Source organism: Semicossyphus pulcher, unplaced genomic scaffold (assembly GCF_022749685.1).
Source record: "Semicossyphus pulcher isolate SPU_LCO1_2020_fin unplaced genomic scaffold, fSemPul1.0.p SCAF_9, whole genome shotgun sequence".
Lineage (NCBI taxonomy): Eukaryota > Metazoa > Chordata > Actinopteri > Labriformes > Labridae > Semicossyphus > Semicossyphus pulcher.
The window spans coordinates 23,061,828-23,076,044 of record NW_027211770.1 but is presented as its reverse complement, the minus strand read 5'-3'; positions in this window follow the sequence as shown (position 1 = coordinate 23,076,044).

Sequence of the window (14,217 nt, the reverse complement as noted above, 5' to 3'; positions counted from 1 at the left end):
GATAGCATCCTCCCTCACCCACCTCTATGACCGCCTGAGTTTAATTAATCTGTGTATTTTATAATGCATTTGGCAATGATAGCAATGCTGTTAGACTTTAAAAGCAGTGTATATGGTTTGGCAGGGGCACATTTTGAGTTCTAGTATTGGGCTGGTTTTATTGGCCGTTGAGCTGGTTTTGTCACACAGACCTGGCAGCCCTGAGTGAAAGGTGTGTGAAAACTGGAATGTCTACGTGCAGTTGCACTTCTACAGGTTTGAAACTTAGTGTGGACCAGTCGCTAACGTTAACTACTTAAGAAAGCTAGCTAATTTCAATTGTTTGACATAAGATAGTCGATCAAACATGAGCTCAACAAAGCCTCAAATTCTTTGACATTTTAACAAACATCCCGAACCGCCCCAGTTGTGCCATTTGTCATAAAACGAATACAAAATGAAACACAACATAAAAACTTTAAAAGTTATGCCAGCGCGCCTAGCATGCTAACAAATTAGCTTGTCACCTGGGTAAGTGGCACCACCCTGAATTGAAATCACGTAATACGTGTGATATGTGCCAGTATGAGACGTAATTCATTTCTATATGAAGCCTCATGTTATCTCTAAGTTTCCTACAGCTGCTGCCAGAAGTTAAAGGAAAAACATTTTACTAATCGCGCCTCTAAGCATCAGCACTTACATGCTCAGATTTAAACCGCCTGGATTTGAGCATTTTTTCTTTAATCTACTCGGCCTATAAGTGTTAGCGCTCCTTTAAATATACTGTGGAAATGACTGTTTGTAGCCGCAGGACTTGTGTCTCGTATTTCTCCCTCAGGTCAGAGCAGAGACGGGCCAAAAGTGCCTCCGTGAACTCTGCTTCAGCTTAATGGAACTCAAATGGCTTAAAGCAGCGGGAGCCGGCCTCCAGGTGAGTCTGACCTGTTAATGAAGAGTTTTATGGTGCAATCAACAAAGACGTGTCCTTGCTTTGTTCAGTGAAGATTTAACCATGCTTGCCTTATATGAACCTGTGTTTTTAATACTGGAATGCTGCGTGTTGGAACATAATGATTGTAGCTAATGCAGCATTTTTTGCAATAATTGTATTTTTAAGCAAAATTGCTAAAAGTAATTTGCTCTAGCTTCTGCCTTTCCTGTATGTTGTAATTTGGGTTTTGGACCTTTAGTGAGGCAAAAGAAGCGATTTGAAAATATCAGTCTCGACTTCAGGGTGTCAGATTTTCTGATACGTTATCAACGAAGTGACCGATTAGATAAGGGAGGGTACGTTGTCTTTAAAGCCCCGGTTTTTCAGTCCGAGTGTGTGTTTGTCTGCAACGTGCTTGACATGAAGTGATGGCATCCTTGTCCTTTCCCCTCCATCTTCCTGTCGCTCTGTCTACTGTATGTGAATGTGTCATGAAGGAGACTTTGGGGCCCTGCCTGCTGATTTATTCATGATATGACTTTTAATATCATTTACTGGGACATGGCTGTCTGCATCTCAAATAGGCCTGCAGGCACCTTTGTGTGCTTGCTTGCGTGCATGTGTGTGTGACTGAGACAGAAAGAAACAGAATGCACTTGAAAATACACTCTTTTTTTTTGTGTATGTGTGCATTTGTGCATACATGTAGGTGTGTGCGAATCGCTACGTGCATGCAGAGTTACATTTTTTCGTCGGGGAGGAAATCGTGACAAATTGCGTTAGTGACAGAATGTGTTTGGGCCGGAGAAGAGGTGGACTTCATGATGATTGCCTGTAATAGGGCTGTGATTGAGTTATTGGACAACAGTAGGAAGTCATTGTGTAATGGGCAACGGCTAGAGATGGGGGCCGATACCAATCTGTTAAGCAGCATAGGGTGTGGAGAGGAATGTGGGAGGAGGTGTCTAGTTTCTGCGGTGGGTGACTGTATTGTTTGCCAACATTTTGCTCACTTGTGTGTGTGTGTTCATGTGATTTACTGCTATGTATTCGTCTGCACACGTTTGACAGTTACAGTAGCAAAGCGTCTGAATGCTGCCAGGACAGTGCAGGAGTAAAATTAGTTTTTGTGCTGCATGTTTGAATCCAGCTTCCATATTTTATTCTTACTAAACAGACATATATTCAATTTAACACCCACAAAGACACATCCCACATATATTTTTGCCAATTAGCGTGCAGAGGTTTTTTTTTGTCTAACCATACCTATTAGTGACTATAATTAAATGATGAGGAATAGGTGGGTGGATGGAACAGGAGGCAGACAGAGAAGGGGGCGGCTGGAAAGCGTGATTTAATTTGGTTATGATCTAATTTGCTTTGATTAAAAATGTATGCAAATCCCTCTTAGCATAAGGGATCAGTGAGGAGAGGCGACACCTCTCTCGCTCTTTCTCTCTCTCTCTCTTGCTGTCACCCCCTCCTCCTCCTCCTCCTCTTCTCCTCTCCATCCTCCTCCTCCTCCTCCCTCTGTCTGCGGCCACTAATGTGAGACGTGTGAATCGGAGAGCGCAGTGCGTGCATGTGTTGTTGGAGGTGTGTTAAAGCGACGAGAAGAACCCACTCACATTGGGGTGTTATTGCACCTCATATCTGTTGGCTGAGAGTCTGCTACAGGCTGGCTCCGGGTGTGAGGTGGATCCGTGAGAATGTGTGCGTGTGTGTGTGTTTGTGTGTTTGTGTGTGCTTGGCCTGACCCTGTCTGCCAGTGAGCGCCATGTAGGAGTGACTTTGCCAAGCCGCCCATGTCTCCCAGAGGTTTATCCTCCCCACAGCCCAACACTGAAGGTCACACTGCTCAACAGAATCTCCTCTGTATAACTTTCTTCCTACTTCTTCATTTCTTGTTGATCTTCCTTATTTTCTCTCTCGTTTCTTTCGCACACACACACACCCTTACACTCTGTCCAGTCTGTCCTGTGCAACAGTAAGCCCAGATTTTGGGGCCAAACATTTTTACACAAATTCAGTGGAATTTCTAAGGAAGCAGGCAGACGACTTTATGGCTTTATGAGTGTATTAAACCGCTATGAGGACAAAAAGCTGAATAAACAACACTCACAGTGGTTTTGCCTTAGCGCCTGTGTGTTTTCTCTTCAGGTGCTCTTGCATAGCACTAGTGCTGCTGTAGTATGCCAGCTACATTTTACACATGGTACAAACCACCTCTTTGTTTTGTAATAATTTTAACTACTCCAATACTTTCAAAGCCTCGGGCCTTAGGACCCGGCTACTACAGAGTCGGACTCTGCTGCTGCTGCTGCCACCATTTTTGGCTGACCACTGGGGTCAGCCCTACACATGGGTCTGTATGTGACTGACTGAGTGAGTGAGTGAGTGAGTGAGTGACGGTACTTTCAGAGCCGTAGATCGCAATGGTGGCTCATGGAGCAGATTGGACCTCCACTGACGCGACTCTCTGTCTATACCGCTCTGAATACTTTGTTCGGGGAGTAGGCGGGGCTGCTCCTTCGCTGCTCGTCCGCTGTCCTCACCCATGTCCGCAGCACGCACCTGCTTTCAAACACGATGTCATCGGCCTCATACGGACAGCCCTTGTAACACACTGCCCACAAAAGCGCACATTGACCTGATGCGGTCAGCCACATACTAGGTTTTGACCTAGTCTTGTTTAGACTGCGGTGCATTGACTGGAGCTGCTCAGCCGACCAATGACTCGAGCCAAAAACGACTGATGTCATGACGCAGAAGAAAAACATTGAAAAACCTTGCAACGATTAAAAATATTGAACGCAACGTCATCAATTACATCGACTACTCGTGGCAGTCCTAGCGTAAAGTACGCGCTGCATTAGAAAAGAAAAGAAGTGTTTGAGCTGCTGGTGAAGAAGGTAAATGTCTTCTGTGAAATAGAAAAGAAAGAACTGAACCGGGGGAATGAAAGCGACTGTGAAAGTAAACTCCCAAGTTTCTCAGAAATTAGGAAACTGTGGGAAAAAATGCTCATATTACATCAGCTATATGGACGTTTCCAGCATCTTCCATCACTGGACATCCTTGGACAGACACACATTTGTAACCTGACTCTGCTTTATTTAGTGTCTTTACTGATTTTAATAATGGAGGAAACCTCTCGTTAGAAATCTCAATGAAAACTGAAGGAAATCCCAACATAAAACAAGCTGAACTCCAACCAAGAATAAAGCTGAGCTATTGTTAGCGGCAGCCCCCTCCCCACCCCCGGACATGCTGTGTCCACAGTAGAGCGTTGAAGAGACACGAAACTTCTTTATTTTATGTTTTGAATCGGTTTAAATCAGAGTGCAGGCTTAAAAATGTTGCAAAGACAACTTCTGTGCATGTTGATGACCTATAATCTAAATATTTCTCAGGCTTTATTAATAGATCACATTTTCCTCATATGACCCAGCCCTTGTGCAGCTTCTCTCCACTGCATGTGTTCGTGATTCCACCCCATTGTATCAGTATACGGAGCAGGCCATGTAGGTAACTGCTTCTATTTGCATGGAGGCTCAGAGTTTTCATGTCACTCTCAATTTCTTCCCGTCTCTGCACCCTCTCCCGGCCTGTCACCACTGCCGCTCCGGGTTTACTGTAATGAACTCTGGTTTGCCTCTGCGCTCTCCTCTCTCCTCTCTCTGTGTCTCTCTCTGACTCCAGCCAGCCAGGCAGCCAGCCAATCAGACGCTTAATCAGACATCCAGGCAGCCAGCGATATACCTATCAGTCATACGGTTAGCCTGCGAGTCTGCTCGCCTGACAGCTGTCATATCAGGAGGATGACTAGTTAGTCGGTCTGTTTCGCTAAGCAGGTGAGTCAAGCTGATAGTTAGAGGTTGAGACAAACCATTACGATCGAGTTAGATTTAAACATCACAACTACAAGAAGGAAGTTTGCCAAAGTGCATCCTGGGAAAGACAATTGTATAGTAATGTAGTTTGATAGGGAGAGGGGAAATTTTGCTCTATTCACTCACCATTTGCTGGAAAATTCCTGCATACATTTGTTAATGGGTTCCCGGTTTGGTACATGAACACCTGAAATGTATTCTCAGAGGATTTTATAGGATGGCGAGCGAGAGGATTCTTTCCCCCCTCATGTGTGCCTTCTTTTGTATCAGTATGGAGACAGACAGAAATGGTGGGGAAGGAGAGGGATGGGCTTCCTTGTCCGAAGACCGGCCTGGTTGAAGTGGTCCTTTCTGTGTGGAGTTTGCATGTTCTCCCCCGTGGATGCAAAGGTTCCCTCAGGGTACTCCAACTTCCTCCCACAGTCCAAAGACATGCTCGTTGGGTTCATTGGTGACCCTAAAATTGCCCGTAGGTGTGAGTGTGAGTGTGAAAGGTTGTCTGTCTCTATGTGTCAGCCCTGTGATTGACTGGCGATCAGACCAGGGTGTACCCCGCCTCTCGCCCAATGACAGCAGGGATAGGCTCCAGCCCCCCCCCCGTGACCCTGAACAGGACAAGCAGTATAGATTATGGACTGATAGATGGATGGATAACTTTAGCTACGTCTATGCGTAGCATCCATACTACTACAGTTTTTTGGAACCACTAAAACTAAGACTTTATTACGGACAAACACTGAGCCTTCTTTAAAGTCGAGGTGAAATGAAAAATGTCATTTTAATCCTTTTAGATCACATCCCCGGTAATATTGTGCAACTATTTGACAATATAGGCCAAAAAAAATACAGAAAATCAATTTCTTCATATTCTTATATCAAAATCTGATCTTTTTTTCTTCCGGTAAAACAAAATATCACGTGTGCTTACGTAAGCTAATATCAACCAATTTCAACCAATAATATCATGACATCCACCTGTCAATCAATCTGCAACATTTAGCCGCAGAGCACCAAGTACGCTCAGTCAGTTAGCTAGCTACTGCGCTGTGGAGAACGTCTGTCTACGCCCACTTCTCAACGATCAAATCAAATCCCTCTAATGATATGTCTCGCCTGCACGTCCTGTTCACTCGGGAATACGTCACGATACGGAAGCTAGATACTCTCGAAATGCCGTTTCATCTCGACTTTAAACAATGACGAGGACACTGATTCACTTCCTGATTGGGTCTCGTCTGAAACCGCTTGTTAAACTGATGTTTTATAAATAGGTACAGCTCCACCTTGTTGTCTGTCCGGAGACATCCAAGACATCTATGGTCTTACTTTTCGACTTTGCTGCTCTATTTATAGAATTTTCTGCAATTAAACAACCAGCAGCATCTACTTCCTGTTTATACTGCCACCTGTTTATAGACGACAATTTAAAAGACAATGTACAGGTGAGGGGGTAGTCAAAGGAGTGTTGGAAATAGTCAAAGGAAACGTGTCTAAGTTTTGTAAATTTCAACGATCTAAAAGTTTTTTCCCATCATAAGACAGGAAGTCAGTTTATTTGAACGCCCGTCCTAAAGCCAGTAAATCAGTTTGTTTACTGAGTCAGTTGGTCAGTCAGTCAGTAACTCAGCCGCTCATCCAGCCAGGCAGTTAACTTAGTCAGTCAGCCTGTGTCTGCTCTCTTACATAAGCTGGGCGACAGATGCTGAATCATGAGCTGCCCGCTGGAATGCTCTCTCTACCCAGAGGGTGCCAGGAGGGAAGACGCACACAGACACACACACACACACACACACACACACACACACACACACACACACACACACACACACAGGCTACAAAAACTAACTGTATGCATTCATGCAAACATTGTGCACACCGGCATGCATGTACAAACACACACATCGCATGTCATGCACTATTTCACTTGAGACTCCCTCCTCATGACTTCACTCCAGAGGGGAGATAGTAGAAGAGAGAGAGAGAGAGAGGTTGAGTGTGTGACAAAAAAAAGAGAGAGAGAGAGAGAGGCTTCAGTTCGACTTGACAGAGAGTTCAAGAGACGGAGAGAAGAAAGAAGAGTGAGATCTTCCCTCAGCTGTCTGTGAGGGTTTTGATGTGGTTTAAAGGGTTTTTCATGTTACGCAACTTTGAAGGCGAAGCGTTTGATGTTTGGTTTGCTAGTTTGTTAGCTGTTGGATTAATCTCGCTACCTTCCACTTCTCCCTCCGCAATTTATCTGATTAGCGCTCTGGGCTTGCGTCACCCTCTCCTTGCCTTTTGTCTAGAACGATGCTCAGAAGGGTGTTTTTCAGCGTCTCCTCACAAACTTGACACCTATCATCTATTTATGGGAGACGCAATTGAAACAGGAGTAACGGCCCTATTTGCCTGCCTGTCTAGCCTTTCAAAAACACGACTGAAGCGCTGATGGAACAATGACAACTATTTCTCCATTTTTTCCCCCTCTCATCTCCCCCGTTTTTCTCACTACCTATTCCAATCTCGCCCCTCCACGTCCCCCCTCAGCATGGGTGATTCATTTGTCTCCAACACAATATAGCACAACGTGGGCTCCATATTGCCACAATGCCTATTTGTCGAACGCCGGGGATTTCATAAATGTATTTCCACACTCTCTCCTTCCAGCGTTTTTTGCCTTCCATGCCCTTCGTCTTTTTCCCCTCTTTCACTTATTCCCTTTCCTCTCCGGCAGCAACACACACTTCCACACTTTCTCCCCCCTCTCTCCTTCTCTTTTCCATCCCTCTCTCATCAGACGAATGTAAGAATAGAACAGGGGAAGCCCTCTCACCTCTCCCTGCACGCCGGCTAATTAACATATTCATGAGAGGGGCCCATAAATTATACATGAGATCCGGAGGGGAAACAGAGGCAGGAGAATGAGACGCGGACACACATTTTCGCACACGAGCATGTGCACGCTCTCCAATATGCAGGTATGCTTGCACACGCACAAATAAACACACACATAGACACTTCTTCACTCTCTCCTCCGCGCACACCCTCTCTCAATCACGCGACGCAGACGCAGAGATACAGACAGGTAATTGGTGAGAAGGAGTGTGTGGTACAGTGCATTGGCAGCGTGCACACACAATATTGAAGGGGGAGACGTAGAAGTCGCTCTCAGTCAGACAGGAAATGCAGTGCACACACAGGCACGCTGCTTACCGGTAGGTTAGGCGGTATTTTTCTCCTCTCTTGGAAAGTAAGAGGTTTAAGGCACTTATGCTAAAAGGGAAGCAGAATGGAGAGCGTCAGATTAAGACACATTTTGAGGTCGTAGGTTTACATTATAACAACATAAAAGGGAAAATAGAAAGCCTGCAAGGTTGCTGAGAGTATTCCAAAATGTGGCATCCATATTTGAGGAAGAATCCCCGTTTCCTTGTTGGGTATTAAAACACTCAAGTTAAGCTGGTTGTTGCATCTTTATTGAGAAAGAGCCTTTAAGTTATGCACCATCCTTCAAACTATACCATATTTGTTTTAAATCCAATTAATGTGTTTTTCTCTCTCCCGCATGATGGATCTCCCAATTTGGAGCCAGACTCTGACTCAGCGTGCTGACAGATGAGTAGGCATCTTTATCCACATATATCAGATTTACATACGGTTGGAAATAAATGCAGTAAGATGAAAGCTGACAGGAGGCTGGAATTCCTCCAGGATTTGTGCTCTTTGTGATGAAAAGGGTCGGCTTCAGTTCTGGGAATAAAGACGCAGCCATGACACTGCATGGCAGCATCACTTAAAAAGGCTTTATATCCCTGACAGAATATACAACCCAGAATGAATTAAGAGACCTGCTAAATGTTGTCTTCCTACAGATCAGTAAGAGCGGAACATTTTTCTGTTTGTGTCAGTAAATGAATTATAATTTGAGTTATTTGGTGTTAAAAAAGTATAATCATCATAATACATAAACGTAAGTTGGTTTCTGAGGTTCTTTGTCGTTTAGCAGCTGAATTGGAAGTCAAGGAACTCGCTTTGTTTAGTGCGACCAGCTCTTTATCACACCTCAAGGCAATAACTGTTAAAGCAACAGGCTTTGTCATAGGTAGGCAGCATGCAAGCAGCGGCGTATTTATGGGCCCAAGTTCTGCATATTAATTAAAACTAAGTAGACCCTAATTACATCTTTAAAAATAGAGCATATCTACCAATAAGAAAGCCACTTTAAACAATAGAACAGTATTATTAATAACAACTACTATATTTATATTGCACCTTTTTAAACAAAGGTGCTTTTCAAGACAAATAAACTGGTGGAAAAACAGGAAGAAAACAATTTCAAATCCAACAGTGAACAAAAGGGACACATATGAGATGGAGTCAAATTGGGAAAATGAAACATCCATTCATCCATTATCTATACCGCTCATCCTGCTCAGGGTCGCTGGGAGGATGGAGCATATCCAACTGTCACTGGGCGAGAGGCGGGGTACACCCTGGACTGATCGCCAGTCAATCACAGGGCTCACGCATACACCCAGTTCAGACCTGGAATCAACGTGGTTATCATTATCGGATCACAAGTGGACAGCCTTAACTACAGGAGTGAACACACCCAGGATGCATTGAAGACACATTCAGATCCGATCACTCAGGATACATACGGCGGTGGTCTAAGGAGCATTTATCCACATACGTCTGGCAGTGTGAACGCACGTGTCCTGGGCCACATTGAGGACCGCCCACTCTCCTCGTATCCACGTGATCGTTGCCGTGGATCATTCACCTCTCATATCTGATTTAATATTCTTCTGCTGTGTCTCTTAAAGCTCTTATTTTTATTTATTTGTCATGTCACTGCAAGCATGTGTTAACGTAGTTTATGCATTAGAGCGGAGTGTGCACGGAAATACAGACAGTCTGTGTCAGTTTTTATTCACTGAGAGAGACAATTTTATTTTTTAATATGGGACGATCCCGAACCGACGAGGGAGAGAGATGGCGCAGGTTGGAGATATGACACGCTCACATTTACATCTATGGGTGATTTAGAGACACCAATGAACCTAACAAGCATGTCTTTGGCCTGTGGGAGCAAGCCGGAGGACCCGGAGGAAACCCACGCATGCACAGGGAGAACATGCAAACTCCACACAGAAAGGCCCACTTCGTCCGAGTCGGGATTCGAACGAGGAACCTTCCAGCTGTGAGGCGACAGCGCTAGCCACTGCAGCACCATGCCATTATGTAACTTATACCTATTTCCCACCTACATTTAGCGAGTTTTTCAGACCCGGGAAGATCCACTTATAAATGCCGATTGTCTCTTTTCCCATTGCCAGTGAAGTATACTCCTGTTGGTCTTCTGTCTGACGTCAGAAAACGTGCTGAAACAGGGTTAGTTAACAGTGAGGTTGTTATAGTGGTTAGATCTGTACTGTATCTATTACTCATTTAGTCTGTTATCAAACTCTGTGCGACAAATATGTACGATGATCGAGCGCTGCTCGGACGGAGACGGGCGGAATTTGTAGCTGAGATGACGAGGAGTCGCAGAAGTTACAGACGGAGCATAGCATCGCGCTGGAGAGGGGGCGGAGATTAGCGAGTCAGCACGGGTTTTGTGTTCCCATCAATGCCGATCGGAGCCGAGGCGATAATTACCCGGTCTGCTGCAGTCATTTGACCCGGGTCTGAATGCCGATTGTAACCTTTACCAATAAGCGAAAAGCTAGTTATTATAAGTTATTAGTGATATTTATATTATAGTTACTTAACTCAAACTAGGAGCCTTCTTGCTTTCAAGCAACAGCGCTTGCTTTGAAACCTTGCGTCAAAAAATGTATTCTGTATCATATTTAAAATGCATATTTTGTTTATCTTTTGCATTTTCAAGAAGAATTACATACAGATGACATCCTGCTGATACCTGCACACCATTTACATTAACACGTGCTATTAAGGAAGAGGAGTAGTTCAGATATTTTTATGTTTTTATATGTAACTCTTTGCCGTGTAGATCCATACAGTCTCCTTACCAGACACCCCGGCGTGACTGGAACATGAAGTTTTGTTGAAATCATGTGAAAACAGAGAAGCGTTACCACACTCTGTGTGATTTCAGAGAGCTGCTGCTACACTTGACAATATGTAAGCATAAGTGTGTGTGATGTTACAGCTAAAAGATTCCCCCTCTGGCTTGCATAATGCTCGTCACCCTCAGAGCCAAACCCACATCGTAGCCCACGGATAGGCGGTAGGGATCCTGCCATACATGCTTAAGTGCTTACGTCAATTAGCTGATTCTGGGTGGTTTGGATCTAATTGAAACACAGGGGATTGAGTGCGATTGAGAGCTGTGCCTCTCCAGCGTCGATGGAATATTCATGAACATGCTGCCAGGACTTATAGTGTTCAAGCGAGTTCTTCAGTGTTTGCCTGAGAGAATCTGAAGTCTTTTATCCATCGGTTTCTTTATACAGACACAGAGGCAGAGAATGTGTTTCTCGTGTGTGTCGCAAAGTGAGATTATTTGTATGAGAGCTAAACATGTGTTATCGTGCATGTGATGTTTAGCATTAATTTGTGTAAGCTGTGTTGATTTGGGGGGATTTTTCCATTGTGTGTTTTTTTTTCTGCAGGACTGTAAGCTTATGGACATCTGAGCTTCTACATGTGAAACTATGTGTCCAATGCACGCCTGAGATGTTGTGCATTTCCGTCAGACGACTCACGTTTGTAATGGTTTAAAACGTGTATTGCAGCAGCAGAACATAGCTTGTGTTTGCCGTCCAGGCTCCGACCTCATCGCTCCTCGCAGATTTATTTTACACGCACAAATTTGACGAGTGATGAGATAATATCTTAAACCACCTAACCAGAGCCTGCAGGTGGATGCTGGGGTGATTGGGCTGAAAGTATTAATGCAGTACTGGTGCAGGGCTGCTGTGGCCAATGACAGAGCAGAGGGAGAAGCCGGAAATCTTGCAGTTTAAATCGAGCGCCAAATTGGGAGGAAGCGTTTGTCAAGTGACGCATGTCATTTTTTAAATCAGTGCAGCTTGAGTTGCCTGCCTGAAGTAGCTCCATTAATGGCAGTGCAATAAAAGGGCCTAAAAAAATTCAATTATGCATGTAAAAGGTTAAATTCGTGCACACTGACAGGATTAAGACACTACATTTTAGTCATGGGCATCAAATTCTTATTCGCAGTACCAAAAAGTGGAGCCAGATCTCAAACAGCTGACACAGTTTGCACATTTGCAATTAAGCTTTGAATTATTCTGAATTATTTCTGACACAAAAAAATACACGTCATCTGTAGAAGGCAAATAAAAGGCAACAATAAAATGTTCTTTTATTTATGATATCCAATAGGTTTGTGAAAGGGTCTGGAATTTTAATTGGTTGTTGGAGTTTTAGATGAGATTTTTTTTTTGTCTTTAAATTCCTCGGCTGCCGGTAAGGAACCTTTTCTTTCACTCACATGTACAAAATCAGCTTGCACAATGTTCTTTAGATCCTAACACTGTATAAAGTTGAATGCCTTTTTCCAAAACCTGTTGGATAGGATAAAAAGTGCGATGTAATACAGCTAAAAATGCTTTGTATACAGAAAAACTGGCATTTAATACTCATGCATTCTTGAGTTGTGCAGAACACAAGTATGAAAACACACACATTAAGTATATGCACTCCAAATCTGCTGCGAATAAATCTAAGTTAAAGTTCAAGCATGGAAAAAAATGCTCTCCAACTGCAGTGTGAAGTTATGATAACTTGCTAGTTAGCGAGTTAGCGTCACCAACCTTACCGTCTAATTACGTTCAGTCTTCTGTGTGTTTTGATATTTCTGGTTCTTGGAGCGGATTTCCTTTGTACTCAAGGGGCACCATAGTTTTCACCCAAAAGCAGTTCTGCTCTTTTTCATGAATATGAATTACTAATTTCAAACGTGTGAGCGTGTGAGCGTGTGCGCGTCTATGTCTGCCTGCAAATGTGTGCACGCCTGTCTACAGCTGCGTGTGTGTGCGTGTGTGTGCTCCTTTAGTGCGGGTGGCAGGAGCTAATATCAGATTACGGATGTAAATTGGCAGAGTGGCTCTCTCTCATTATCACTAATAAGACTATGGCCTCGCTCTCTGTGCCCTCTCTCTCTCTCTCGTCTCTCCCCTCACTCCATGGTCGGTTAGATGAGAGAGATGAGCTGATAGAGAGAGAGAGAGAGGAGAGAGAGAGGCTGCTGCAGCCCTGCTCCTGAAAGCAAGCGATTTTAAAATGGTGCAAATGTGCATGCGATGAAAACACACTGATAAAACACACTCACACACAAATCTCACACACACCAATAGGAAACTAGGGCCCAAAATTAAAGAGGGGGTATTATGTGTATTTTAAGAGATATATATCATGTTACAATGTTGGATGTCCAGACTAAACGTGGGTGAAGTTTCAGACCTGTAGGTAAAAGTATGTTGGAGTAATCCCCAGGCTTTTCAGCTCAGTCTGCAGGCTGCTGTGAACGCCAGGTTTCACACAGTTTTTTCTACATGCTGCACTTTGTGACGTCACAAAGTGACTGACTGAGTCGTTTCAGGCAGAAGCTGTTTGAGGGCCTGCACAGAGCACCAATGTGAGAAAAACAATTAGTTTTTTAAACTGTAAATTATGCTAAGCTACTCCACAGGTACCACAGAGTGAAGTTATGAAGCTTCAAATTAGCATAATACCCCCCTTTAACTTTTTCCATGAGGAGCACTGTCTCTTTAAATGTCACAAAGGTAAATTATTCTTTCACATATCTTCTTCTTTTCTCTCTCTTTACAGCACATTCAGATGCACTGTGCACCACCTTGCGCTTTTAAATGTACCATGCACACACCCACCCACGTGTCTTCCCAAATTACACATGTATGCACCCAGCTACTCCTCAAACACCAGTCCAAGGACATTACAATAAATGAGATTGGTTCCAGAAAATTTCTGAGGCATGCTCAACATACAAACTAACCCTCCATTATTCTCACTACTTATTGCCACAAGTTCATAATCTCGGTAGCAAATCTCTGCATTGTACTTCACTGAAGATGTGCATAAGATTTACAGAGCCGCAAAGACTCTCAAGCAATTCTAATAGCGCTGCAGCGTCATAATGAATCATGCAGCTGATTGGATATAAGGCGAAGATCAGAGATGTCACCTGCAGTCATTTGAACATATGTGCACATGCTTGTTTGGGAACACACAAAACAAATAACTTCTTTATGAGCACATGACTGTAATTATTCTGACGCACAAAATTCGAGTCACGATGCAAAAATGTGCCCCGAAATCTTTATTATGTATTGATGACATTCTTTCCAACACTCTCAATAACTGCAACCATCTATTGTTTTTCTCTCTCGCTCTGTCTCTCCTCTCCTCTCCGTCCTCCTC